General features: G+C 50.7%; 1 long non-coding RNA gene across 1 annotated transcript in view; it reads left to right on the top strand.

Moving 5' to 3' along the window:
• Positions 1 to 480: 480 nt before the first annotated feature.
• The window catches only part of LOC131835821 (uncharacterized), a 42,675-nt gene continuing 18,695 nt past the window's right edge, over positions 481 to 24,460 (top strand). Inside the window, exon 1 of the long non-coding RNA XR_009355373.1 lies at positions 481 to 4,353. This is a non-coding gene — a long non-coding RNA (uncharacterized LOC131835821). The remainder of the gene's footprint in view (positions 4,354 to 24,460) is intronic.

The raw sequence follows: 24,460 nt of genomic DNA on the forward strand, positions 1-24,460 counted from the left end.
TTTTTTAATTGTTTTCAAAAGAACAAAATCCAGAAAAGGATTTTTATCAATAATTGGTATCCTTTGCTGACGTTTTAGTTTTAGTAAAACCCTCTTGTGAGTTCACTGGATAATTATTGACATAACTTATTATTCTATCAGACTGTAACCGAAGGATCAAAGTTCAAGCTACTGGGCCTGTGTCAACACCGTTTTAAGATAGTGGTGCTTTTTTGTCCTGTAGGGACTTGGAGTGACTTGCAGTGTCTTGTAGTATTGTGAAACTGGCCGCTGGTTTGTAATCATTCTGAGATTATAAAGAAACTTCAAGTGGGCACCTGTACCAACCTGAAATGACCTAAATTCAGTGGAGCTCAGCAAAGAAAGGGGGGAAGAAAGAAAGAGGAGGTGATTGAAACAATGTCTGGATGTATTAAGAGTATGTAACACTTTGGAAATCATGAGTAGTTATGGAGAATTCTGAAGAAATGACAATTATGGAGAATTCTGAAGAAATGACAATGGGCCTCTCTAGAGCACATGTAATACTGTTTTTCATTGCATATCATAATTTTTACAGAAAATAATTTTGTTGCTTGGAGGAGGAGTGAGTTAAAAATTGATCCCCCCCTAGGTGTCCATCTTTCTCCTTATGTTGCTGATTTGCCAGCTGTGGTCAGGCTGCATGGGTTGGGGGCCCTGGTCAGAGTGGGGTGGTTACAGTCAGGGGCTGAGGTGTGGTGAAGTCAGTTGCCATCACACCCTCTTTCTCAAGCAGCTCCTACTCCCTCGGGAAGGGGCCTGTATTTGGGCTTTCTTGTTGAGCAGACGTGCCCTTGGGTTGCCTCCAGTCGGCCATGTTGGGAGGCTCAGCTCCTGTCTCATCCTTTCCTGAGATGTGGTGCCAAGCCTGGAGGGAGACTGGGGCAATGTCACCCGTCTCTGGGGTTGCCCCAGCTGGTAACAGCCCCCCCCCCATCTACTTAAAAGTAGCCGTGTTTAGAGTGGGGTCACGTAAAACAGACAGATAGGTACAAAGTTCCTCCAATGGCCCTCTGGGAAATTCTTTGGAATTCCATCAACACGACTATGTGTTAAATGCCTTGTTCAGGTGCAGGCCTGGTGCTGGCCCCCACGGTATCGACAGACTCAGACAAGTCCCAGTCTGCCCTCCAGGAGAGCTACATGGGTCCGCCTGTGGCTGGAATTCAAGGAAGGGTGGTGGAGACAGTTCTAAGAGCGGGTTGTTCAAAGCGGGGTGACAAAATTCACACCAGGGGTGCCACAGAAGGGCAGGAGCCTTGGTGGAATGGAGCTGCAGGTACCGAGGGTGTCTTCATATCCTCCCACCAGCACTTAGCAGCTCTGTGACCTCCAGGGAGACCCCCCAAGAAACTGGGGGTGGAGGCAATAGTCCAGCCTCACTGGCAGACATCCCTGAGGGCAAAGTAAGGCCACACTGAAGCTCTAGGCCCTCCACAGAGGAAATGCTTACTCAGTGCATGATGAGCTCCCTGGGGCTCTCTACCCAGAGGCACAGTGGAGGCACAGTGGAAAATTACCCTGCACCTCACACTCAGGGAGGTGCCCCTTTTTATAGGGGCTGGGCTCATTTTGCGCATGGGCTTCTGGTGAGCGAGCCCAAACCAGACTTGGAAGGCCTAGAAGGAGCAGACAAAAACCGTGCCCTGGCATAACCTCTGTCAAATATACTTTGTCTCAGCGGAGCTTTTGAGAGAAGCCGGAGAGCTCTTGTAAAATATAAATTGTCATTTTTGTTGCTAATAATAGTAATGACAATTCCTGGGCTCCCGTCCTGAGATCGTCTGTCTGCAGGCAACTTTCATCACTTTCCCGAGGACTGGCCTGGCACCCAGAAAAATACTTCCAGTATACCTTACCCCTGGAGCCTCTCTGGGACCGTCCCTGTGACCTCTGGACGCATCTCTAGATTTGTCATCTGTATGAGGGCGTTCTCAAGTACCAGGTCACATATTTTAGCTTCTTTTGATAAATTAGTGACAACTGATTTAATCTCACAGCTACCTCGTGATGAAAGTCTTTGTCTTTACTGTGCCTCAGAAAGGGTCAGTGGCTTGCCTAAGGACACACAGCTTGAAAGAACCAGAGGTGGGATTCGAACCCAGGTCTGTATCAGTCCAGAGCCTACACTCCTAAGTCCAGCCTCTGCTATTGGACAGAAACAGTCCCACCTCTGGGGGCTACAGGCCGAGATGGCCCCCCGATAAAGGTTTCTAAAAAGGGGAGATAGCATAAAAACAGGTCTTGCCCTAACTTGACGGAGCATCTTACACTCAGTTACCAGCATGTCAGAATTCATAGGACGTCTGGTCAGCTCCGTGCCGAATTGCCTGGAGCACTCAAGGTGGTGAGAAGCTGTTGAATTAATAAAATGCATTAAGTTGATTGCAGGGGAAACACTTAATCTACAGAGGATAGTACACTCTTTGGAGGCATTTTCAAGTACTTTCGAAAACTCCCTTTTCCACACCAATAATTGATGGACTAACCTCAAATTGTTCTTATTTGTTCATTAACGTAAGGCCCCCAAGGGCTCACTGTATAACACTTTATTAGCCGGGATTGAGTAATATATTTTAAAGTAATAAAACGACATTATTTTTAAATTATTTTTTAATGTGGACTTTCCAGCCATTGACTGCCCTCTCTGATAGGTCTGAATTAGTGAGTTTTAATTGTGTGCAAAGAAGCAATAAAATAATCATTACGAAGATGATGGGTGTATCTTTTATGGCAGACGTATGCATCGTCCCATCCAGCCTGAGGAAACCCTGCACTGGGAGCAGCACGCAGCGCCCCCTCCTTTGCAGACGCAGAACTCACACTCAAAGGGATTCAACCTCTCACCCAGGGCCCCTGAGTGGTGGGGGCCAGGAGTCAAGTTCAGGTTCGTCTCCTTTCTCTAGCACTCACCGAACATGGTTGAGGTGTGAGCTTGGGTGGCACTGAATGGGGCTCAGGCTTTTCCCAGGAGACTGGGGTTACCAAAAATGGGAAGGTAAGAAAAATAAGAGAGAAATCAAGATACATCCTTGTTGTGTATCTGCTCAGGACCGACTACCTCTGAGGGCCAGGTGGGCACACAAAGGTGAGGGAGGGTGACATAATGGTTAATTTATATGTCAACTTGACTGGGCTATGACCAGGGGGTTGGTCAAACACCAACCAGTCTAGATGTTGCTGTGAAGGTATCAGATGTGATGGATGTTCAGATCTGTAGACTTTAAGTAAAGCAGATTAGTCTCTATGTCATGGTGGGCCTTGTCCAATCAGTCGAAGGGCATAAGACCAAAGATCGAATTTTCCAATGAAGAGGGGATCCTCAGCAGGACTTCCCTGTAGGAATGCTGCTTGAGTTTCCATCCTGCTGCCTTGTGGGACTCACATTAACTCAGCATTAACTCTTACATAAATTTCCAGCCTGCTAGTGTACCCTACAAATTCTTGCCAGCAATTTCTTAAACTCTCTCTCTCTCTGTATACACACACACACACACACACTAACTGTTATTCCCGTACATTTTATTTCAGTGCACCTTTCTATGCCATGATAAGATGAATTACAGCTCCTATGTAACTGGGATTTTTATGTACTTGACCTCTTTCAGAAAGAACCCAAAGAAACTAATGTAAGCAACTCTCAGGGGATTTGTTCGAAGATGCCACTTCTGAGTCCATCTGGGCTCCAGGTCCATGTGACGCCACGTGCTGCAGTTGCCCCTGGTCCAGGCCCTAGATAGTGGAGCTCTGCAGCCCAGCATGACACATACCCACAGAGTCATCTCCAGTCTCGGGCCCAGTGAGGCTCTCTCTCAGGAACAGTAGATGGGTTCATGGCCACAGACTTGAAATCAAAGGGGATTCTAATGATCTAGAAAATTAAATTCTCCAGAATTGCCAGGGAATTGACTTCTCTGGAGTCCTTTTATCAGGTAGCATTTTGGACCCTCTGACTCTTACCTTTTTTTTTTTTTTTAAAGATTTATTTATTTTATTTGAGAGAGAGAGCAGGGGGAGGGCCAGAGGGAGAGGGAGAATCCAAGCAGACTACCCGCTGAGTATGGAGCCTGGTGCTTGGCTCCATCCCATGACCCTGAGATCATGACCTGAACTGAAATCAAGAGGCAAACGTTTAACCGGCTGAGCCATCCAGGTGCCTCCTATTCAAATATCAGCTCTATAAAGAGACCAGCTCATGCCCTCTTGTCCTCTCCTCCATTCTTCCTCCCAGAGAATGGTGGCAGGACAGGGGTGATCATTCCTGTTTTACAGGAAGAGAAACCGAGATGAAGAAAGGATGCACCTCGCTTCTGATCCTGGGCAGCAGCTGTGGTGAGCCAGGGAAGGGGCGCTGGGAGGAGACTTGCAGGCGCCGGTCCATTGCTGGGAGAGCACAGGCCCTGTTGAGTCTGGCCTTACGAATTAGAACCAGCCTTGCGGCTCCAAAGAGGTCCAGGCCACTGATAGAGGAGGATGTGATGAGCTCTAAAATCACCGTTTTTCTTTTCTTCGGGTCACTCAGATCCAAGGCAGCCCATTCTGTGCTGATGCTCTTTGCCCCTCTGTTCCTGGGCCCAGGGAAGACTTATGCCCTAAGTCTATTCTTGCCGACTCTGGCATGGGAAGTGCTCTGTCTGGGGAATAAGGATTGTACCCATCAGCCAGAGGGTATGGGAGACACATCGTTGGACAAAGTGGAAGGAAAACATGGTCTGGATACCTGGGTTTTAATGCCTCCAACTTTTTAAACTAGCTGTGTGACCTTAGACAAGTCACTTAACACCTCTGAGCCTCAGTTTCTACCTCTGTAAAATAACTGCCCCTTAGGGGGGATATCAATGGTTTTAAATGAAATAATAAATGTAGCCATGTTGTATAGACTGTAAAGCACCTAAATTAGCTATTTAAAAAACATATTTTATTTATTTATTTGAGTGTGTGTGTGTGTGTGCGCGCGTGCATGTGCGCATGAGTAGGGGGAGGGGCAGAAGGGGAGGAAGGGAGAGAATCTCAAGCAGATTCCATGCCTAGCATGGAGCCCTATGTGGGGCTCCATCTCATGACCCTGAGATCATGACCTGAATTGAAATTGAGAGTCGGGTGCTCAACCGAATGAGCCACCCAGGCACCTCTAGCCATTGTTGTTTTTGATGCACCTTAAAGGGGACAGGGAAAAGGAGGGATCTAGAACTGAGGAGTTTTGCTTTCTCTGATCTCATGTTACAGGGAGGTCATAGTCCAGAGAGTGTAAGCAGTCTGCCCCTAACGGCAGAGGTCGAGGATTGGATTAGGGAATAGGATTAGGGTTAGGCAGTGAGGATGGGTGGGAACAAAGGGGATTGTCTGCTTAAGGCTCAGGGACTGGACCATGATGGGACAGATGGGACAGATGAAGGTCCCAGGAGGAGGGTGCTGGGGCAGTGGGCAGTGAGGCTGGAGGGCAGCCAGGTGGGCAGTGGCTCCAAAGGCTCCAAAGAGGAGTCCGTGCTGTTGCTTGGGGTAAAAGCCAGCTCTTTACCAAATCCTGTGTAGGGGCCGCTAGTGCGAGGACACAAGGATAGTGCAAATCATTCCTGGCATGGGACTTCTGGTTCAGAAACAGGGCAAGATGACATCCAACCCAGGTCATCTTCAGATCATCACAGACCAGGGACTAAAGAGGTAGGGCAGGGGTGGGGAGGAAGGCAGAGCTTTCCAAGGGGAAACCCAGCACTCTCATTCTCTGCGGTCAAGAACCGTGGGCTGTAATAGTCTTGCCATCATCAAAACTAGGCCTGAGTCACCTTTGGGCAGAAGTGAGAGAACATGGGGCATGGGGACAGGGGTGCATACCTTTGCAGGCACCACACCCACACATACCTCTCAAGAGCCAGTTTACCACTAAAAATGACCCGAGGATTCTGGTAATAAGAGTTGTCATTCAAGATAGGCTTTGAGTCATTTCTCCCATGAAGGAGGAAAGAAAAAGTCAACAATAGAGAGTAGGATTCATATCTAGGTGGATCTTGAGTGCTCTGTGTCTCCTTCTTTCCTTCTACTGAAATATTTCCCTTTAGGTCTCTCTTACTACTTTACATTTCACCATTAGAGATTTGCTCCTTTGGTTATTCAGTCTCCAAGAGTTCTTCATACAAATGCAAACGTCCCTGGGAGAGGCAGCCCCGTAAGCCTGGAATGTTGTGATCCAGCCCAGGTAACCGACAGGGAATTGGTTTTATCTGGGGCCTGAAGGGCCAAAAGGGGGAGTAAAGGAGAGGGAGTAAGGATGGAGATTATTATCCTCACTTTACAGATGAGGAAACAGACTTACACAAATAAAGAAGGCAAGTGGTCTGTGATGGTAGCAAGCCAAACCTTACTTTCTCACCGCGAATTGTGTGCTTTCTTCAGAGTTGTTCAGAAGCAACTCCATGAAATTTGTTTCAGAGAAAACATGTGTTCCTGGCCTTCCCATCTACCTCCAGTGCAATCCAGAATGTGTGGGCACTGTGCTCCCTTTGGAACGGGCCATTCGTAAGCTGGATGGTGGCTAGGACTTGTATGCCTGGTCCTAAATGGTAGAACCTCAGCGATCAGGCGAGAGACTCCCTCCTTCCTTCCCTCCTCTCCTGCACTCTCTCTGTCTCTGGAATTTGAACTGAGACCCAAGGGATGTTGCAGTTGTGGTCGTGCTACAATCTGGACATGGCATGGTCATTACAGGGCTAACAAACACCTCAGGTTCTGAGTAGGGAGAAACTTGGGTGACAAGGAGCAGAGGTGCACAGAACCAAGACGAGAGATACCCCAGGGAGAGCTCCAGTCTGCCTGGTGGAGGAAGACACCCCCATCCCAGGCAGGGACCTTTAAAATGTCTGCCCAGTGGGATGTGAGGATCCCTGTGGAGGGGTACTCTGCTGAGGTGTGTCTCCTGTTCTTCCCCTTTCTGACTTGGAGTATTCATTGATGTTACCTTCTACTTGTTATATCATCAAATATGGAGTGTTTGGGAGGCAGGTGACTTTAATCCCTAGGTTGTTGGTCTCTGGATCAAGAGGAGCCTCGTCTGTACACGATAAAGGGATCGCTGACCTTCATTGATACTGATCACTGATACGGAGAGCCCTACACACCACCAGAGACCCTGGGGCTGTATTCCTTGGGGAGGAGTGAGTGTACTTTGCTTGGTGGAGGGAGAGAGAATGAATTGCGTGTTTGGTGACCCCAAAAGCTAACAAACTATTAGCAGTCATGAATGCTGCTCTCAAATTATTTCTCGCTCCCTGAGTGCTGGGCCCCTGGTAGGACTGCACGTGCAGGCCCCTTGTGCTGCGTGGGGCCAGTGAGCTGTGAGGGCAAGTTTTCAGGGCCCATCCGAGACCCTTTGGGCTCTTGCCCTGAGACAGCCAGATTCAAGATGGCGCTGCTCCCTCAGCCGGGACCCTGGGGAGAGGGAACTTGGAGCACCAAACCCAGAGAAATCACTTCCAAGACATAAAGCTTCCCCGTTGCAAGCTATTTCACTCTGGTGGTTGTTGGTTACCATGACTCACCCTAGTGCATGCTGACTGCCCTTCCTGGGGTGCGAGCATGGCATTTGTTCTAGATCCTTCTGGAAAGGAGATAGAGGCACGGACATGGTGCGGCAAACCCATGCCCCGGTGGCATTCCTCCGGTCTCTGCCGCCAGCCTCAGTGCCATCCCTCAGGCTGTGGGCCAGGAGTGCAGAACAGCAGAGGGCACCAGAGGCCTGTCTCCACTCTCCCCATCATGGGGCCATCTCTCCATGTTGGAGGAGCCAGCACGGCAGGAGGGGTGCTGGGGTCTCAAGCAGGGACAGAGCTCAGGGCCTGTCTCTGTGCCATGTCACTGGTTGTGGGCGAGTGGATGCAGACTCACCCTCGGGGGGCTTCCAAGAGACTGGGGCCGGGAGCCAGGGCCCCACCGGGGCCTCTAAAGAGCAGGCCTTCCTCTGGCTCCTTCCCTCTTGGCCTCGCTCTGTCTTCGGTGTCATGGTCAGACCCAGAGTGAGGCTGGGAGGGTAGGCCGGGGGCCAGCACCGAATGTAAAGGGCACTGATACACAGAACCCGCACAGAGCCGAGGGTTCTTGGGCCTTCCCCAAGCCTTTGGCTGCTGAGGCCTCAAATTCCACCATTCTGCTCTGGCTGTTCAGCCTGTTGCTTGGATCCGAGATGCTGAAATGCAGCCATGTTTCTCTCCTTGGTGGAGGGTGGGGTGGAAGCTGAAGGGGGTGGGGCCAATAGCAGTGTTTCCTAGATCTACAGAACAGTGCGGGTGTGGGGTCCAGGAACTTCGTAGGCTTGGAGAGCTTTGTCCTGGGAGTTGGGCAGCTGTGTGATTCCCCTCCAGGTCCCTTTCCCTCCTTGGATCTCAGCTTCTGTCGATGGGGAGCTGGGGCTGGCTGAGCTTGGAGCCCTTCTCAGCATTATATCCTGTGCTTTCAGGAGCAGGTTTCACCGCTCGGACCCAGGAGGCAGCCTGGCCCTGGGGAAGGGGCCCCCGGGGTCACTAGCTGGACGTGCAGTCTTGCTAGGACGTGCTAGATGCTTACATGGGCTTGCTTGCTTTCCTTTAGTGTTGGCATATGCCTCAGTATTTACACTTGCCTGGATCATATAAAGACGAAGGTCAGGTCAAGTCGGTCCATGTAACCTTAGCTGGCCCAGAGTCAAACAGAAGACGTAATGGTGCCTGCTCTCCCGCCTGCCCTCCCTGCCTTCTCTCGGTGCTGTTCCCGGCCTCTGGGCGCTGGTCCTTCCCACTTGGCCAGGAGGTCTGGCCTGGCGTCTGGATCCCTAGTCAGAAAGTCTTCCGGATCATCTAGCCAGTGGACTCCAAGCTGGCGTCTTGACGGTGCAGTGGGGGGTTGGGGATGTCCACCTTCTGCTTGGAATGCTTTGCCTGCCCCTTCTCCCACCCTCACCAGTGAGCCAGGCTCCTTGGCAAAAAGATGGCACCAAGCTTTCTCCCACAATAACCCAAGAGGTCTGGAAGGTGCAGTCTTGCTGGAGAAGCCGTCTCCCTCAACCCTTTGACCTTTGTCTGCTCAGATCCTGGGAGGCAGGCTGGGAGCACAGAGGCGAGCTGCTTCCCCATCCTTCTTCAGCTCCCCTGCTGCTCCTGTCCCTTTGAGCTCCAGAGGGAGTAAGGGTATCACAGAGCTCATTGTAAGCCATTCTGGTTTGTGACGTGTTTTGAGAGTCCCGTCTCTCTCGAGCTGGTTGTGAACTCCTTAGGGCCTGGCAGAGGCGTGCTCGGTGTTTTTCCTCCTCCTGACTTGTTCCTCCTCCTACTGTCAGGTTCCATCCCGTATTCCATCAAGTTCACCGACCTGCACTATCCATTCTTTTAGCCATTCACCAAGGTGGGCCATGGGCAGGATATTGCCAGGAGCTGGACGCACAGAGAAAAAGCAACAGGCAACAGTCCTTGAAGGGCCCAAGTTTAGGGGGTACGACACTTATAAATAAGGTTGTAATTCAGGGCGGTGAGTGCTGTGACAATGGCCTATGCTGGCCCATATGGGTGCATCTGGTGAGTTGGGGGAGCTTGGTCCAGCCTGGGAGAGGTGAGGAGGGGACGGGCTCTCCGACAAGGTAAGGTTTGAGTTAGGTGTTGAAGGAGAGGCTGTAAAATTCCCTAGGTGGGGTTCCCAGAGTGGTGGGAGAGAACTTTCTAGGAAAGAAAAACACAAAAGCTGGCAGGGGGAGAGGGTACGGCCCCTTGTGGGATTGGAAGTGTTCACTACTGCTGGAGTACAGACGCAGGTGAGTAGAGAGGGGCCTGGGAAGAAGGTGGGACCCGGTCCCGGACGGCCTGGGGTCATTTCTCCAGTTCAGAAGAGGAGGATGAGGAGGCCCATTAAGCTGGGTAGTGGCAGGAGTAGGGTAACAGTTCTGAGGCACTATGTGGGGAGAAGTGATCTGGTGGGATGACCATCTGGATGTGGAGATGAGGAGGTAGGGAAGGGAGGCCGACTGCCAGGGTCCTGGCTCCAGGGGATGCCTGCTTGCAGCCCCTGACGCCAGGCCAGAATCAGGGAGAGGAGGAGCAGGGTGGGTGGGCACTGTGAGGGTGAGTCAGGGGTGGATATGCTGGGTTTTGGAGGCCCGTGAGCCCTCCAGAAGAAGGTGTCCATAAGCAGTTCATGGAGTTTGGAGAATTAACCCTAGTGTCTACGACAGTTGGGTAGTGTTTGCCTCCCTGTGCTATAGATGGGGTGATTAAAAGGGGGGTAAATAGAGGAAGACAGAGAAAAAAGCCTACAAGAGAACTCCTGGGAGTGTTTCAAGAGTGAGTGGGAGAGGAGGGGAAATGAGTGGGCAGTGGGGGAGGAGAGGCATGGTTGAGGTCAAGGGCACAGTAGTGAAGAACCAGTGGTTGCTATTCCCAAGGGTTGCCCAGACGAGGCACACAAGCCTGGGGTTGGGCATCAGCAGGAAGGTCACTGGCACCCTCGGCCGCAGGGATGGCAGTGACACGAGGGGCGAGGTCATGGACTGTGTGCAGACCTGTGAGGGGCAGGCTGCCGAGTCGCCTCCTACCTGCACAGATCTGAGCATGGTGCTGGATACTCAGTGCCCCCAAGAACACGTGGTCAGGAAAATGTGTTGAATGAACGATTGTGAGGTCAAAGAAGACACTTGTTTGTCACGAAGACTGGTGAGATTCGAGATCTGAGTGCCTCACCTCTCCCACCTCCCTGCCCCGAGTGAGTCACCCTCAGAAAGGTCCCGAAGGGGGGTTTCCAGTCCTTATCCAGATCTGGAAATGATGAGCTAACTCGGGAGAGGTGTGGAGGCCTGTTTGGAAAGTCATGAGTGCTCCCTGTCCGGGGGGTGACAGCTCTTTCCTCTGGGGGTTTTCCTGTAGCTTCAGCCTTGTCTGCACCTCTGATGGTGAGCTGGGCATCGAGGGAGCCTCTGACTTGCTGGGCTTCGGGGGGCAAAGCTCCTCTCCTGGAGAGCCTATCCAGGCCAGAAGGAGTGCTCAAGTAGGAGCCTGGGGCTAGGATTCTGGCCTGAGCTCTGCCATTACCTCACATGAATGAGGCAGTCATCTCTCTGGGCCTCAGTTTCTCCAACTGTGAAGCAGGGATTCCAATACTGCATTCACAGGGGTATCCCAAGGATAAGATGGACTAGTGGATAAAAAGGTGATATGAAAAATAGAAGTGCTATACACACACACACACACACACACACATGCTAGAGTTTTCTTCATTCACTCATTTGTGCATGCACACATTAATTCAGCAAAAGGTGACAAAGCGCTCGCTGGAGGCTGTAATTACAAAATACTGAGTGCTTGGGTGCTTGGGGCAGAACAAGTGGGCAGACATTGCAAGAGGAGCTTGCCTTTGAGCCTAGTGATCCCTGCCCTGCACTGCCTGCAGGGGAAAGGAAAGGCTGGGCCTGATGGGTCGGAGGGTGTCGGAGCCCAGGGGTGCCACCAGTCCTGACAACTCACTAGCTCCATAGATTTGTGGTGCTGGGAACTCCCCTTCTCTCCATTCTGGTGGGGAAGTTTGTACTGAGTAGGGTCAAGGCTTGTTTTTCTGCTTTGTCCTCTGGACCCCAGAGGCTGCCCCAACCTGTTATTTGGTGGCAACTGGGAGGGGCAAAGGTGTGCATGGGAGAGAGTCCTAGGGCAGCACATGACCATGAGCTGGCTCCTGGATATGCAAGATCTGTGCTCAGATTGGGTGGGTGAACTGGGATTAGGTGCTTAACCTTAATGAGACTCAAGTTCCCCACCTGCAACATGGGGTTCTTAATTCCTTCTTCTCTCTTCTTTATGAAGATGAAGTGAAGCTGCTTTAAAATATTATAAGGACTCCTGTTTCTCCTCCTCCTCTTCCCCAGACACCGGTTCATTATCATCAAAATCATCAGACCATCTTTCTGGGCTCCTTCCTACTTCCCCCTTCTTGGGGACCCCTTGGTGCCATGTCTACTCAGCGTGACAGCCAGAGATGGGTCCTGCCAACTTACCATTCTGCGGATCGAAGTGATCACTGAACGTCTGGTCAGTGCTGGTCAGGATTGGCTGATCTCTTGTCACGACTCTATTCTGTTACAACTCATGGAGGTTGTAACCCAGACGATTCTGGGTGTCAGAACCATGAAACATGAGCGTAGGAGGAAGTGTTGGAGAGTGCATGCTCTGGCTGCAAAACGTAGGCAGGAAAGAAATTGACTGGATGGTGCCCCTCAAGTATGAGTGTCTTTTTTGGAAATCCTGCCAAGCCCTCCACCTGCCGTGAATCTGGAGGGCCAAGGTGGGTATAGTTCAAGTGCAGGACGCCGCACAGGTATACCTCATCCCTCAGCAGGCATTCATGCGGATGCTCAGATTTGGGCAGCTTGGCAGAAGATTACAAAGGTGCAGGGGATCATTGGGTTTTACAGGTTCAGCTTTGAGGTATAACTGCCTATAAATGACTTGAAGGTCCACTGCATGCCACCATTAGTAAATTGGCTGAGGCCTAATGTGAATCGTCAGCACTCAAGGCTCGTGGGAGAGAAAGACATTTGGTCTGGGGAGGGTCCTGCCCGTGGTCCAGCTTCTCATCCCAGGGTGGATTGGTCGTTCTTCCCCTGTCATCAAACTCTCTAACCCGGGAAATGATGGCAAAGGAAGCCAGCTGCTGGGGCTGGAGGTACAGTGAGTCTAAAAGGTCTTGGCTGCTACTCTCGTAGGATCAGAGGTAAGTCCTCTCTCACTTCTCAGTGGAGAGACCCCATCGCAGCTTCTGGAACAGAACATGCATTTGTTCCCCTCCTCCACCCGGAGGGTCTTGGTGCACAGCTGACTCCGGTGGCAGAGGGGTTTCCCACGGACCCAGACCCAAGGCTGCCCAAAAGACAGCCAGGCTTCCGGGCAATCCCTGACATGGCATCTCCTCACCCGGCCTTCACCAGGCTTGGGGGTTTCCTCTCCTGGGAGCAGAGCCGGCCTGCTCCCTGGGAGCTGTGTTCTCGCCCACTAGGCTCCACATACTCCACGGGCTGGTGGATGGCCTTCCAGGAGCAAGCCCAGACAACCCAAAATCAATTTGCTAAAAGCCAATTTGCCAAATGATCAATTCACTGAATGACTAATTTGCCGTAGGACTGAGGATTCATTTTTTCAAATTTCACTTTCCCTGTGGCTTTGCACTGCAGCCTGGCAGCAGAATTCTGCCTGAGTGTCAAATTTCTAATGTGGAGCCTGACTCTAGCACTCAATATTTTATATGGAAAGGCTAGGCTTGCCCCACCCCATCCCTGCCCCTGACTCTCCTGCTCTGCTTTCTAGGTGGGTGTTCTCTTCGGATGTAGTTTCTGTCTGCTATCTTCGTGTAAGCTTATCCTGCGTCTGCTTTTGGAGGTACTCAATGAGAGTGGATCCCTACTGCCGTCGGGGGGAGGTGGGGGCGCTCGGGACCTTGCAGTGGGGTCATTCGAGAAACGGAAGGAAGTGATACTTTTCCAAACCTGAGTTTGGGATCTAGGATTCATGCTCTTGTTATTATCATTTACCATTTTAATTGAAGTTGTAATGGACATGGAAACAGTGAGCATTTCTAACTGAAAGAACGAACCTTTTCCTTACTTATGAAACTGTGGAATCTGAATTATAGTTTGGAACCATTTTGTTGCTTTCACATAGAGCCATAAAATTTGCCAGCTACCCAAAATGAGCAGTTTAAGATCTCAAGTTATGGGAGAAAAAAATCGGTTATTCCAACTCCTGGTTTTCTATGTACGTTATCTGTATATGTATCTGTACTTATACCCATACCTATACTTGTAGCCATTAGTAGGCAATTTTGAAAATCAGATTCGTCCCAAATACTTTCACAGGCTTTGGAATGCACCATATTCTTTACCGCTAGATTGTCCTTCTTAGTAGGCTTCACTTCTATTTGTACTTATTTGCATACGCGTACCTAGTGAATGTTAATTTTTCCTCTTCTTTGCCTTTTCATCAGGCTGCCATATACCCTGAACAGAAGAACAATGTGCAGGTGACCTCTGGGCAGGTTAATTAATTTCCCGGAGTCTTAATGACTTCATTTGCAAAGCGGGGCTGAAAACACCTAGCTGATGAGGTTTCTGTGAGTATGAGAAGAGATAGTGGGCGGGACAATGCTGTAATCATTCTTGGAGTTGTGCAGATGTAGGATGTTAATATGGCATGAATTCTGGGTAGTAAAAGCAAGTCCTGAGATTTGTAGTCCTTTAGAAGAGGGATGGCAGGAAAGAAATTGCCACGGTCAAGGTGAAAAAGTACAGAGCTCTGTCTTTGCTGAAGTTTCTCCTGGCCTCCTCTACCCGCCCAGGCTAGATTCTTTCTTTGCTGGCCCGGGAAGTCCTGCTGCTACTCCTGCCTCATTATACCCCCTCTTCCCTGAATGGCTCTGAGCACCAACCACGCCGACTCTCTAGATTTCTGGAACATTCCATGTGCCTTCCTGTCCCAGGACCTTTGCACAGGCTGTTGGCTCTTTCTTACCTCCCCACTAAAGACCATCTTTAGGTCTTAGCTGAAAGATCACTCCTGTGAACTTCCTGTGACCTTCCCACAAGTAAGCTCCTCCTGGAAATTGTTCTTTCTTAACACCTGTGCTTATTAATTTTTCAAAGCATCAGTTATAACACCAGTTAATGAATTCATTGTGTAATTATTTGTTCAAGGTCTGCCCTTTTGACTGGTCTATAAACACTATGAAGTCAGAGAGTGCGTCGTGTTCACCGCTGTGGGCCAGCATTTTGCGCTGTGCCTGGCACATGGCTGGTGCTGGGTAAACATGTCCTGCACAGATGAATGAATGGTGGGGCAGGGGAGGGGGGACCAGCAGGCTAGGAAAGAATGACTGTCTGTCCGACTCCTCTCTTTTGGACCCGTTCTGCTATTCCTCAGTAGAGCCCAATTCCCTTTCCTTTTGGGTCAGTCCACAGTTCAGGTCTTTGCCTCTGCTCCAGGCTGGAGTCCATCAATCAGCAAACGTCCCATGAGGTGAGCCTGGGTGACACTGAATGTCAGGTGTGGAGGCTCTCCAAGGACAGCAATAGCTCTGGGGAGTGGGGGGGGCGTGGGCAGCTATGTGGAGGGGGGGGGGGCTTACAGCCCAAGCAAATGAAGGTTGCAAGGAGGACCTCCACCAGCCCCATCTGCTGTCGAGACTATGGCTGGCTCAGGACCAGGCAGTCTGGGTGAAGAAGCTCTCTTGTCCTGGCAGGACCCCGAGGTCACCTGGCCCCTCAGGGAGCAGGACTGTTCAAACCTGGGCAAGCTCCTGCTTGTACCTTCTTTCTCTGGCTTGTCCAACATGACTGGGTGTGGCAGACAGGAGCCGTGGCAGCGCTCTGGGGAAGGGTGGCCCTAGTCCTCTTCTCATAGGCACCCTACACTCGTCACCCACTTCCTGGCCTGAAGCTACTTTAGGGAGCTGCTGAGCGAGTTCTGCACTGACTCCTTCCTCCTGCCTCTATGGCACTAGACATAAAAATATAAGAAACAAAACCTATAGAAAGTAAATGGACAAAGTATGAACTTGTGTTCCCCTCCCCCACCCCATCTTAAAAATGTTTTGTGGAACCAGAGAATGTTGGAGTGGAAGCCAGTTCAACATGACTTTTGTCAGAGGAAGAGGCTTAGATACCAGGAGGTGGGCTGAGACCCTTTGGCTCTCCGACCACACTTCAGTGGCATGTGCCTTGCAGAGCAGATAGGAAAGCACTGATGTAGATCCCCATCACTAGGAGAGAACCTAGCTGTGTTCTGGGCTCCATCTCCAGCCTCTCCTCCCGAGTCCTAAGCAAGATAGGGCTTTAGTCCTGCTGAGACCCTCTAAACCCAAGCAGGAAGGACCCTCTGACCCGGATCCATCCACCTCTCCCTCCCACCCATCCTACCTCCCTTTTCTCTAGAGCACAGGAGAAGGTTACGGGACCCGTGCTGTGGCCCATCTTTCTCCCTCCTGTTCCACAATCTACTTTCCCTTCCTTCTCTTTTCTCAGCTGACACACACAGATGCTAATGAGCCAGTCGCACAGAGAAGCAGTGGGAATAGAGAGGCTGGAGAAGCTGATGGCGCTGCAGTAGTCAGGGCAGCCTTCCTGAAGGAGGAGGCCCCAGCTTGGCTTTAAAGGAATGGACAGGGTTTAGAGAAGCAAAGAAGAAGGAGGACAAGCTACAGAAGAGTTCTGGGATGGGTGTGAAGAGTCCGGGGCGGGCAGTGGGTGGGGTGGGCTTGTGCGTGTAGGGCTGCGAGAGAGGCTGGCTACGAGAACGCTGGGAAACCAGAGCTGAGATGTTTTGTTTGACAGAGGATCCAGTGGTCCCGGCTGCGGTCGTTTTAGCTAAATAAAGCAGTCACTGTGATTTTGAAACCACAGTGGGCTTGCTCCACTGTGATGGCAACTAATTATGGATTGTAATTGTTTAAACACAGGGAGGTGTTTTGACCTGAATAGTAATAACGTGAAGGGCCTCCTTTGGTGTCTTCCCGCCCCCTGCCCACGAGCTGTGGCCGGGTCCCAGACACCCCGCCCTGCTCCACAAGCTCGGCAGTGAAGTGGGGCAGGGAGAGATGGGGCGTCCACCAGGGCCCAGGGAATGAGCTTTTCTGGAACTTTGCAAGTCAGGCCGCAGCAGTGGGAAGAGCCGAGAGGGTCGTGGGTCCAGACCTGTCCCTAACCCGGGGCTCAGGGCACCTGGCCGGGCTGTTGTGAAGATGTAACAAGTCACCAGCCCTGGGCAAGGGAGCTGGATGGCTGACCCTTGGCAGAACCACATGACCCCATTGTGCAGATGAGGAAACTGAGCCCCAAGTGGGGCCTGACTGGAGTCACACAGCCCCCAGCAGAGACTGGGGGTTTTCAGAGAACTCTCAGTGGCAGAGGCCACCTGTGGTGACACGTCATGCGGACAAGTTGCTTTACCTCTCCTGCCTGCTACCCCTGCAGGGGCTTGTCCTTCTGCATCTGAGTGTCCCAGGGTCAACGGGAGGCTGCTGGTGCACGGATGTGAACTCCCCTGAACCCTCCAGGGGGTGGGGTTGGGGTGGGTCTGGATTTCTTCACTCCCCTTCCAGCTTTCAAACCTCAGGGGCTTCCTCTGTCCTCCTTGTCCCAAAGCCCTGACAGTATCGGGCTAAGGCACAGAGCGGGGTGCCCCCTCCCTGGCCCCGCGTAACCTAGCAGAGGCCCTACTAAATATTTCACAGGATCCGAGTGCAGACTGCTCACTTTACAGCCCGAGAGGCTCGGGAGGGCATGTGATGTTCCTGCAGAGTGAGGACTCGAAGCCACTTCTCCTGACCTCACTTCAGTGTTCTCCCTGCAGACTCACTGAATTCTCACCAGCGTTGTCCTCTTGGGTTGAGCTCTGGGTCCTCTGCCTGGGACTCTTCCCCAACCTTTTTGCTTATTGGGCTTCTGTGTATCCTTTAGATCCTGACTTAAATGTTATGGCCTTGAGCCCCTGCCTTAACCTGGTTGGATCCCTCTGTATTCTGCTCTAGTAACATCGTCTAGGGTAGGGACTACTCATTCCTTTCTGATATACATGATTACCTTCTTCTTTTATCAACTCCCGATTTAACAGGGAAGCAATGTGTACAGTTAAAAGACTATCTCTTACAGCCTTCCTGACAGCTAGCAAGTTGCTGAGTAAGGCTACTGAAAAATTGAGAAAGTGCTATTTTTAATCTTTGCATTTTGCTCTTTGCACCTTTCCTTCATTTTGCCTGGAACACAGAAGTGATGGCTGGAGCTCTAGCAGCTGTCTTAGTCCTTCCTGTTAAAGGTATCAAGTTGGGGGTACCTAGGAGGCTCAATGGGTTAAGCATCTGCCTTCAGCTCAGGTCATGATCCCAGGGTTCTGGGAATGAGTCCTGCATCGGGTTCCTTGTTCAGCGGGGAGCCTGCTTCTCCCTCTGTCTGATGCCCCTACCCTCTGCTCGTGTTCTGTGTCTCTCTCTCATAAATAAATACAATCTTTAAAAAAAAAAAGGATATTAAGGATGTTTTTATGTTCGAGCAATAGTCTGGGCCCCTGAAGGCTTCATGAAAGCCATCACTCCAGGCTGGGCTGCCCACATTTGGACTTGTTTTATGTAAGAGATAGAACCCTCACTCATTTTCCTCACTATAGTTGGATTTCTATTCCTGGCAGTCAAACTTAGTCCCAATTGATAGACATTCTTTGTGGCTGTTATCGTAGCTGATGCTAGTTAAATGCAGACCCTTTTAATGCCTCCCTCCTTAGAACAGAGGCAGGACCCTCTCTGCCTTATTTACTCCTGTGTTTTCAGCGGCTGGTATAGTGCTGGTATTAGTAAATTCTCTTGAAATAAATGAATACACCCCATGAGAACCTGGTGTCTAGCAGGGGGTCCTACAGGATCATGTAGGGAAAGGCTGGCTCTGACAATGGCCTTCGTAATAATTACGAGAAGCAACTTTAGCTGCCCAGGCTACTAGGAACTACTTTTCCTTTCCCTTCAAATTGGCTCCCCAATACCATCATTTAAAGATATAATTGAATTTTTTTTTTCCAATCTGAAAGTCTCTTAGAGGAGATTCTCTCATATCTCACCACCTATAACAGCTACTAAAAAATACACAAGGGACCAAGTCAAACACACTAGCAAATCATTTTTTTTTCAGTCTTGGTTTCGTTTAGCTGCTTTTCTCACATAGTTAAGCTCATATAAAAATCTATGTCTTTTCCTCCCCTCCAATATCATAATAGAAGCTTCCCATTTCTTAAAGGTTGGACTGAATTACAGTTTTTCAGTGGAGATGTAGCAACCTGTTTTCCATCGTGGGAATTACTTGGCCTGCCCCCTCTTCTGGCATTCTTAGTTGGAATGGTGTTGAAATGAGCACCTTTGTGCCCAAAGCTTTTCCTGTGCTAAGGGTTATATCCTTAGAGGAGCTTCTCAGAAATGGAGTTATTTGATCACAAGAGATAAACGTATCCCAATGTCATTTTGCCAAACAGGAGCCAATGCAAAATTAAAGGGAAAGAGAGACTTGGTCCTTTTGCTTTTCTCTGGGCTCAGTTTCTCTAGCTGTAAACTGAGCAGGTCAGATTAGAGGGGTCCAGGTTCCCTTACAGATCAGAAGATTGGTTGACGGCTGGGAATGAGGCCTCTGACATTCTTCAGGGCACGAGGTCATAAGGTGAGGGAGGGGCCCTGAGACCTGGATATGTCAGCCAGTGCCTTGGTCCCTGCCGCCCCCTTCTTTCCTGCAAGATGAGCCTGCCTGTCGGTGAGTCACTGGAGCCTCCAGGCCCCCTTTCTGTGTCTCTCTCACCTGCCTACTATTGTCTCGACTCCCAGAAAGCTTGTACTTTTTTGGAGCCCTAACCATCCCAGAGAGGAAGGAGAGCTTCAGATCCCCAAGTCTCAGGGTCTGCCTGGGGTTCCCTGTAGGGCTGAGGATTCACCTTTGAAGGCAGATGTAGGAAGAGGGCAGTGCTTCACCCGAAGGAACACCTCTGGACCAAAATATCAGACCATGTTGCTGGCCCCTAAGGGACCTGAGCACAGCACAGAGCATCAGTCACTCATGGGAATGACCAGAAGTGCAGCTGGTGCTCTATAACTCAGGTTCCTAACCTCCACTCCAGACAGAGTTATTGTATATATCCAGGCTATGCCGCACCAGCCTATGAGCTCTTGGAGGGCAGGGATTCTCTCTGATTTGTCTCTGCATCTGGGTCACAGAGCGGATGCTCAATACTATTTTAAGTGAACAAGAGAATGGAAAGGCCCAAATGTGGTGGGAAGAATTCTGGGCAAGATGGGAAGGGAAGCCAGAGCTGGGATAGGAATGAGTGGGAGGGAACAGGAAACGGTGGGGAAAGTCCTGGGCTGGTTTTCTCCGGCAAGACAACATTAACCGAACCAGCCCCCAATCACTGCAGCCTGGTCCTTCTTGCATGTGCAGGTTCCAGGGTCCTGGCAGAGAGCTATGGGTGGAAGGGAAGCAGGTGCAGGAGGAAGCTGGGCCCGTAGGGTTCATTTGTTCATCACAAAGCATTAGTTCTTTACCCCGCTCATTCTTCTGCTTAATATTTTCAACATCTGCTGTGTGTTATGTTTTGTGCTAGGTCTGATGTTCAAAGATGGAAAAGAGAGCTCAGTTCCTGGAAAGCCTGGTACCTGGTATGTCAGTACCTGGGAAGGCAGTGGACTGTGGCAGGCAGAGTGGGTGACGGGATGTGTGGGGGACACCCTGGAGGGAGCAGTGGTCTACAGCTAGGGTGGCCACGCCTGGGGGAAAGGGTTTTCCCAGCTGCTGTTGAACCCTGGGGGCTGCAGTGAGGCCCCACTCTGAGGGCAGAAGCCTTTGCAGCAGAGGCACCAAGGAGAAAAGTAGGCATTCCGTGCTGTAACAACTGGACCGAGCTTTGAGTGGGGTCAGAGGTCAGGCACAGGGAATGGGAGCCTGAGAGATATTGCTTACCCATAGAGAAGTGGCAGATAAGATCAAACAGTAAATTACAACCTGATGTGTATGCTAGGGTCATGGGTCATGTCAATGTAGAAATATTACCTGTGGAAAGTAAAATGCAAATAAGAAAATACCTGTGAAGATTTGAGAGAGAGAGAGAACTGTTGATTGCATTAATGGCAAGGTAGACAGATTTGTTAGATGGTTTTACAAAGTTAATCTTAAGTAAGTTAGTGGTTATATTATTATTACTGTAGCACTAATCAAATTGAGAAGCAGGACAATACTGCAGCGTATAGGGATGGGAGGTGTTTCCTGATCACGCAGTAGATGCCTTACCACACAGGGGATGGGATGAGATGAGATGAATGCCCTCCAGGTATCCTGTGCCTGGAGTCTGGACCCCTGCAGGCCCTTCAGGGAAGCTCTGATGTTGTAGGTGGTCCAACTACCCTTCCATTTCTCTTGGGGATTCACTGGGGGGGAGGGGGTGGTTTATTTTCCTTCATAAGCAACAGTTAACTACTACCCCTCTGTAGTTAGTAAAGTAAAGGCTGTACCTGTCTCAACACTTCTTCTGACTGGGCTGCTGCTGTAGCCTGTGGCTCCTGGCTGTGTTAGGGCTGGTGGCACATCAGAATTGTTCTTTTATTGTGACAGGAACCTGGAAAAAAACGTGCTTGCCTTTTCTCTGTGGTCTTTTAAAGTTAGTTTTTTTTTGGACATATGTTTGCTGGGGTTGGGACATAACTTGATGGATGTTTGTTGAATGACTAATTATTGACAAATGGGCTCATGGCCTCCATTAAAGTAGGCTAAGCAAGCAAACTACTGAGTGGAATGTGGAGTCTAGGCTACACAGAGTACTCATCTGCTGATCCCTGAGCCATCCTGCTGGCTATTACTACAGAAGCACTGAAAGGAAGCACTAAATTTGGAAGACATGGAAATACCAGGGAAGGAAGGAGTCAAGTAAGATCTAAGGGTGAGGAAGAAGAAAGGGTGAGCTTCCAGTCCAGAAAACAGGTGATTTATTTATCTTTCTTTCGTTCTTCTTTTTTTGAAGATTTTATTTATTCATTCGTGAGAGAGAGAGAGAGAGAGACAGAAAGAGCACAAGCAGAGGGAGAGAGAGAAGCTGACTCCCCGTGGAGCTGGAAGCCTGCAATGGAGTTCAATCCCAGGACCCCAAGATCATGACCTGAGCCCAAGGCAGATGCTTAACCATCTGAACCACCCAGATGCTTCCAAAGGGGTGATTTCTTAATAGGTGTCTTGTTCAATAATTGTTTGATGCAAGAAACAGAACTATAAACATAGCTCTTGATAATAACAATAATGAATCTGTTGGAAGGCTATGAGGAGTCTCACGAATCCACGGGCAAGGTTGACAATCAGTGTGCAGGAGAACCTTAGGGTGACACTACTGGAAAGTTATGAGAGACCCAGACAACTGCTTGCCTGTGCTCTGTGTCCCTCCTTCTCTGGGGCCTTGTGATTTGTTTTGTTTTGTTATTTTTTAAAATCTCATTCTCTCTCAGGAGGTCTGTTTCTATCTTTTCTGTGAAGACTGGCCTTCTCTAGGACCAAAAATGTTCACCTCCATGGAGATATGATCTCTCAGATCATGGACCCAACACCAAGAGTCTAAACCTAAATTCCCAGGAGGAATCTGATTGGCCAATGGGCAGCCAATGGGTGCATCTCCTCAGTCAGGTGTCTGTCTCTGTTCCAACAGGGTGCATTCAGGTGCATAAACATGGCTGCAGGGACCACTCTTGTGGGTGGGAAGGCCTTCTTAGGGAAGTGAGCACAGGCGCGGCAGGCACGTTGGCAAACATGTCTCCTGTGGGGGAAGACTGGAATGACTTGGCATTGAATAAGTGTTCCACCACATGTAGAAAATGCCCACCATGTACTTTTAAAAATGAATAGCTTCTGAAGCTTTGAGTCCAGGTCATAAGGGCCTACATAACTGCTGATTTCTGAGGAGTTCCCCCCTCATTTTCTAAGCCTTTGGAGAGAGCAGTTAGTAGGAAATGTTAATGACCAATTTCAGCAAATGACCATTTTGGTGCTCCCAGGCCACTAGGGCTGGCCAGAGCTAATTTTTAGAATGCCCCCTCGATGATTCTGGCAACTTGTTTAATGTTGACCTAGAGACATGAGATGGGCCCAGATCCAGTCCTACAGCTAAGCTGAGATTCACTTTACTGTGGGCAAGGGAAAGCCGGTCCAAGGACTCCATGTGGTTTTGTCTCCTCCGAAGGCTCTGTGCCTGGTCTGGTCTCACTGCAGGGCTGCTTGCCTGGGCTGGGGAGTATGGCTGTGCTTGTGACCCTCACCGGAGCCCCTCGGGAGTCTTGGTTCCAAACCTACTTCACAGCTGTGCTTCTGTGCCTCGGGGTTCCCCCTCTGGAATGCAGGACATCCCGCCTTCCTTCCATCACCCCTGTGGCTGGTGCAGGCCTGGCCACTGGTTTCTGTTCCTTGTTCCCTCTGCCCCTCTGGGATGGCTCTCGGGAAGAACCCGACATCCCAGCTTGCCCCAGACATGAATGGAGGTCACTGTCCCTCTCCGGGACTCTGTTTGAAAGCCTTTCACTGTAGCATGTTCGATGTTGGCTCCCGTGGCAGGGACTTGAGCCCAGCTGGCAGGGAGAGTGCTGTTCTGAGGAGAGGGCTGTTCTCTGTTCTGAACTCGCGCCCGGTGGCTGTGCTCCCTCACAGCAAGGACCAGCCCTGACGGAGGCTGCTTTTCTAGGTCTTCATCATCACAACACGGTGGCTGCATTAGCTTGCCCACAAAGGACCCTTGGCTCTAAACTTCTGTTCCCAGTAAATGCAACATCTCGCACCTTTGTGAGGCCCTCCCTTGTCTGGGGCTTGGGTGACGGATGGATCAACGGCTCAGTCACCCAGGCTCCATGAACCCCAGCCCCTGCAGGCCTACCCCCCGCCACCTCCCCCAGCAGATCGCAGCAAGGGGTTTGGTTTACAGTCTGGGGCCGCCTTACCAGCATTATTCCCCGGCCCCACCCCAGGGGATGGCCTCCCTATGTAACCTTTTTCAGCTCCTCCGGCTACCCTGGAGTGTTGACTTAGCCGGGGAGCAGGCTCCCTCTCGAACCTCGGTGTGTTTGCTCAGCGGAGGAGCAGGCTTTGGGTCCGCTTAACTCCACGAGCACATAAGTTCCTCTGTCTTTCCCCGAGCGTCCCACGGAGGGGGTGCGGCGGGGGGAAGGCGGGTACCTAGGAGGGAGGTGCAGTTTCCTGCTCTGCCACCCGTGATCACAGGCTGTTCCAATGCTGCTCAAACAATATGGAGAAAAACCCCGGCTGAATAGCCCCAGTGTTAGGCTGCAGAGTCAATATTGGCTGAACAAACATGGCAAATAAGGAGTTGCTATTTGCGTAGCTATGAGTACTTGTGTGCTCTGGCTGCCTCGACAGGGCCCTTGGAAATGAAGGGGAAAGGAGGTGGTGTCTGGAGGTGGAGGGGACGCGCGAAAGGGCTGGGCCAGGGTTTCTCACCTCAGCACTGTCAGCCGGGGGGCCTGATGATCCTTTGTTGTGACCGACTGTCGGGCGCATGGCCGAGCACTGAGCGACATCCCTGGCCTCCACCCACGACATGCCAGGAACACCCCCTCGCCAGGCGTGACAAAGATGTCTCTTGAAATGGCTGGATATTCCGTGGGGGGCCTCTCCCTCAGCTGCCATGCACTAGTTCAGCTGTGGGCCAGGCTGGGGAGCAGGAGGGTTTGAATGGGTGAGGGGTCAAGGGATCTCCTCGTGCCTCCTGACCCTCTTGCTCTCCACATGGCTTGGCCAGTGTTGGGTGTGCCAAGAAAAGGCAGCCTCTTTAGGAAATCAGTGCAATGTAAAAGTGACTCTTCAATCCCAGAGCCTTTTGGGCTTCTGGTCCTGGGGCGGCATGAGGAGGTGTCTGTGGCCACTTTCCTACCTTGGCCTTGTCTT

This window comes from Mustela lutreola, chromosome 7, assembly GCF_030435805.1.
Source record: "Mustela lutreola isolate mMusLut2 chromosome 7, mMusLut2.pri, whole genome shotgun sequence".
In the NCBI taxonomy this organism is placed as follows: domain Eukaryota; kingdom Metazoa; phylum Chordata; class Mammalia; order Carnivora; family Mustelidae; genus Mustela; species Mustela lutreola.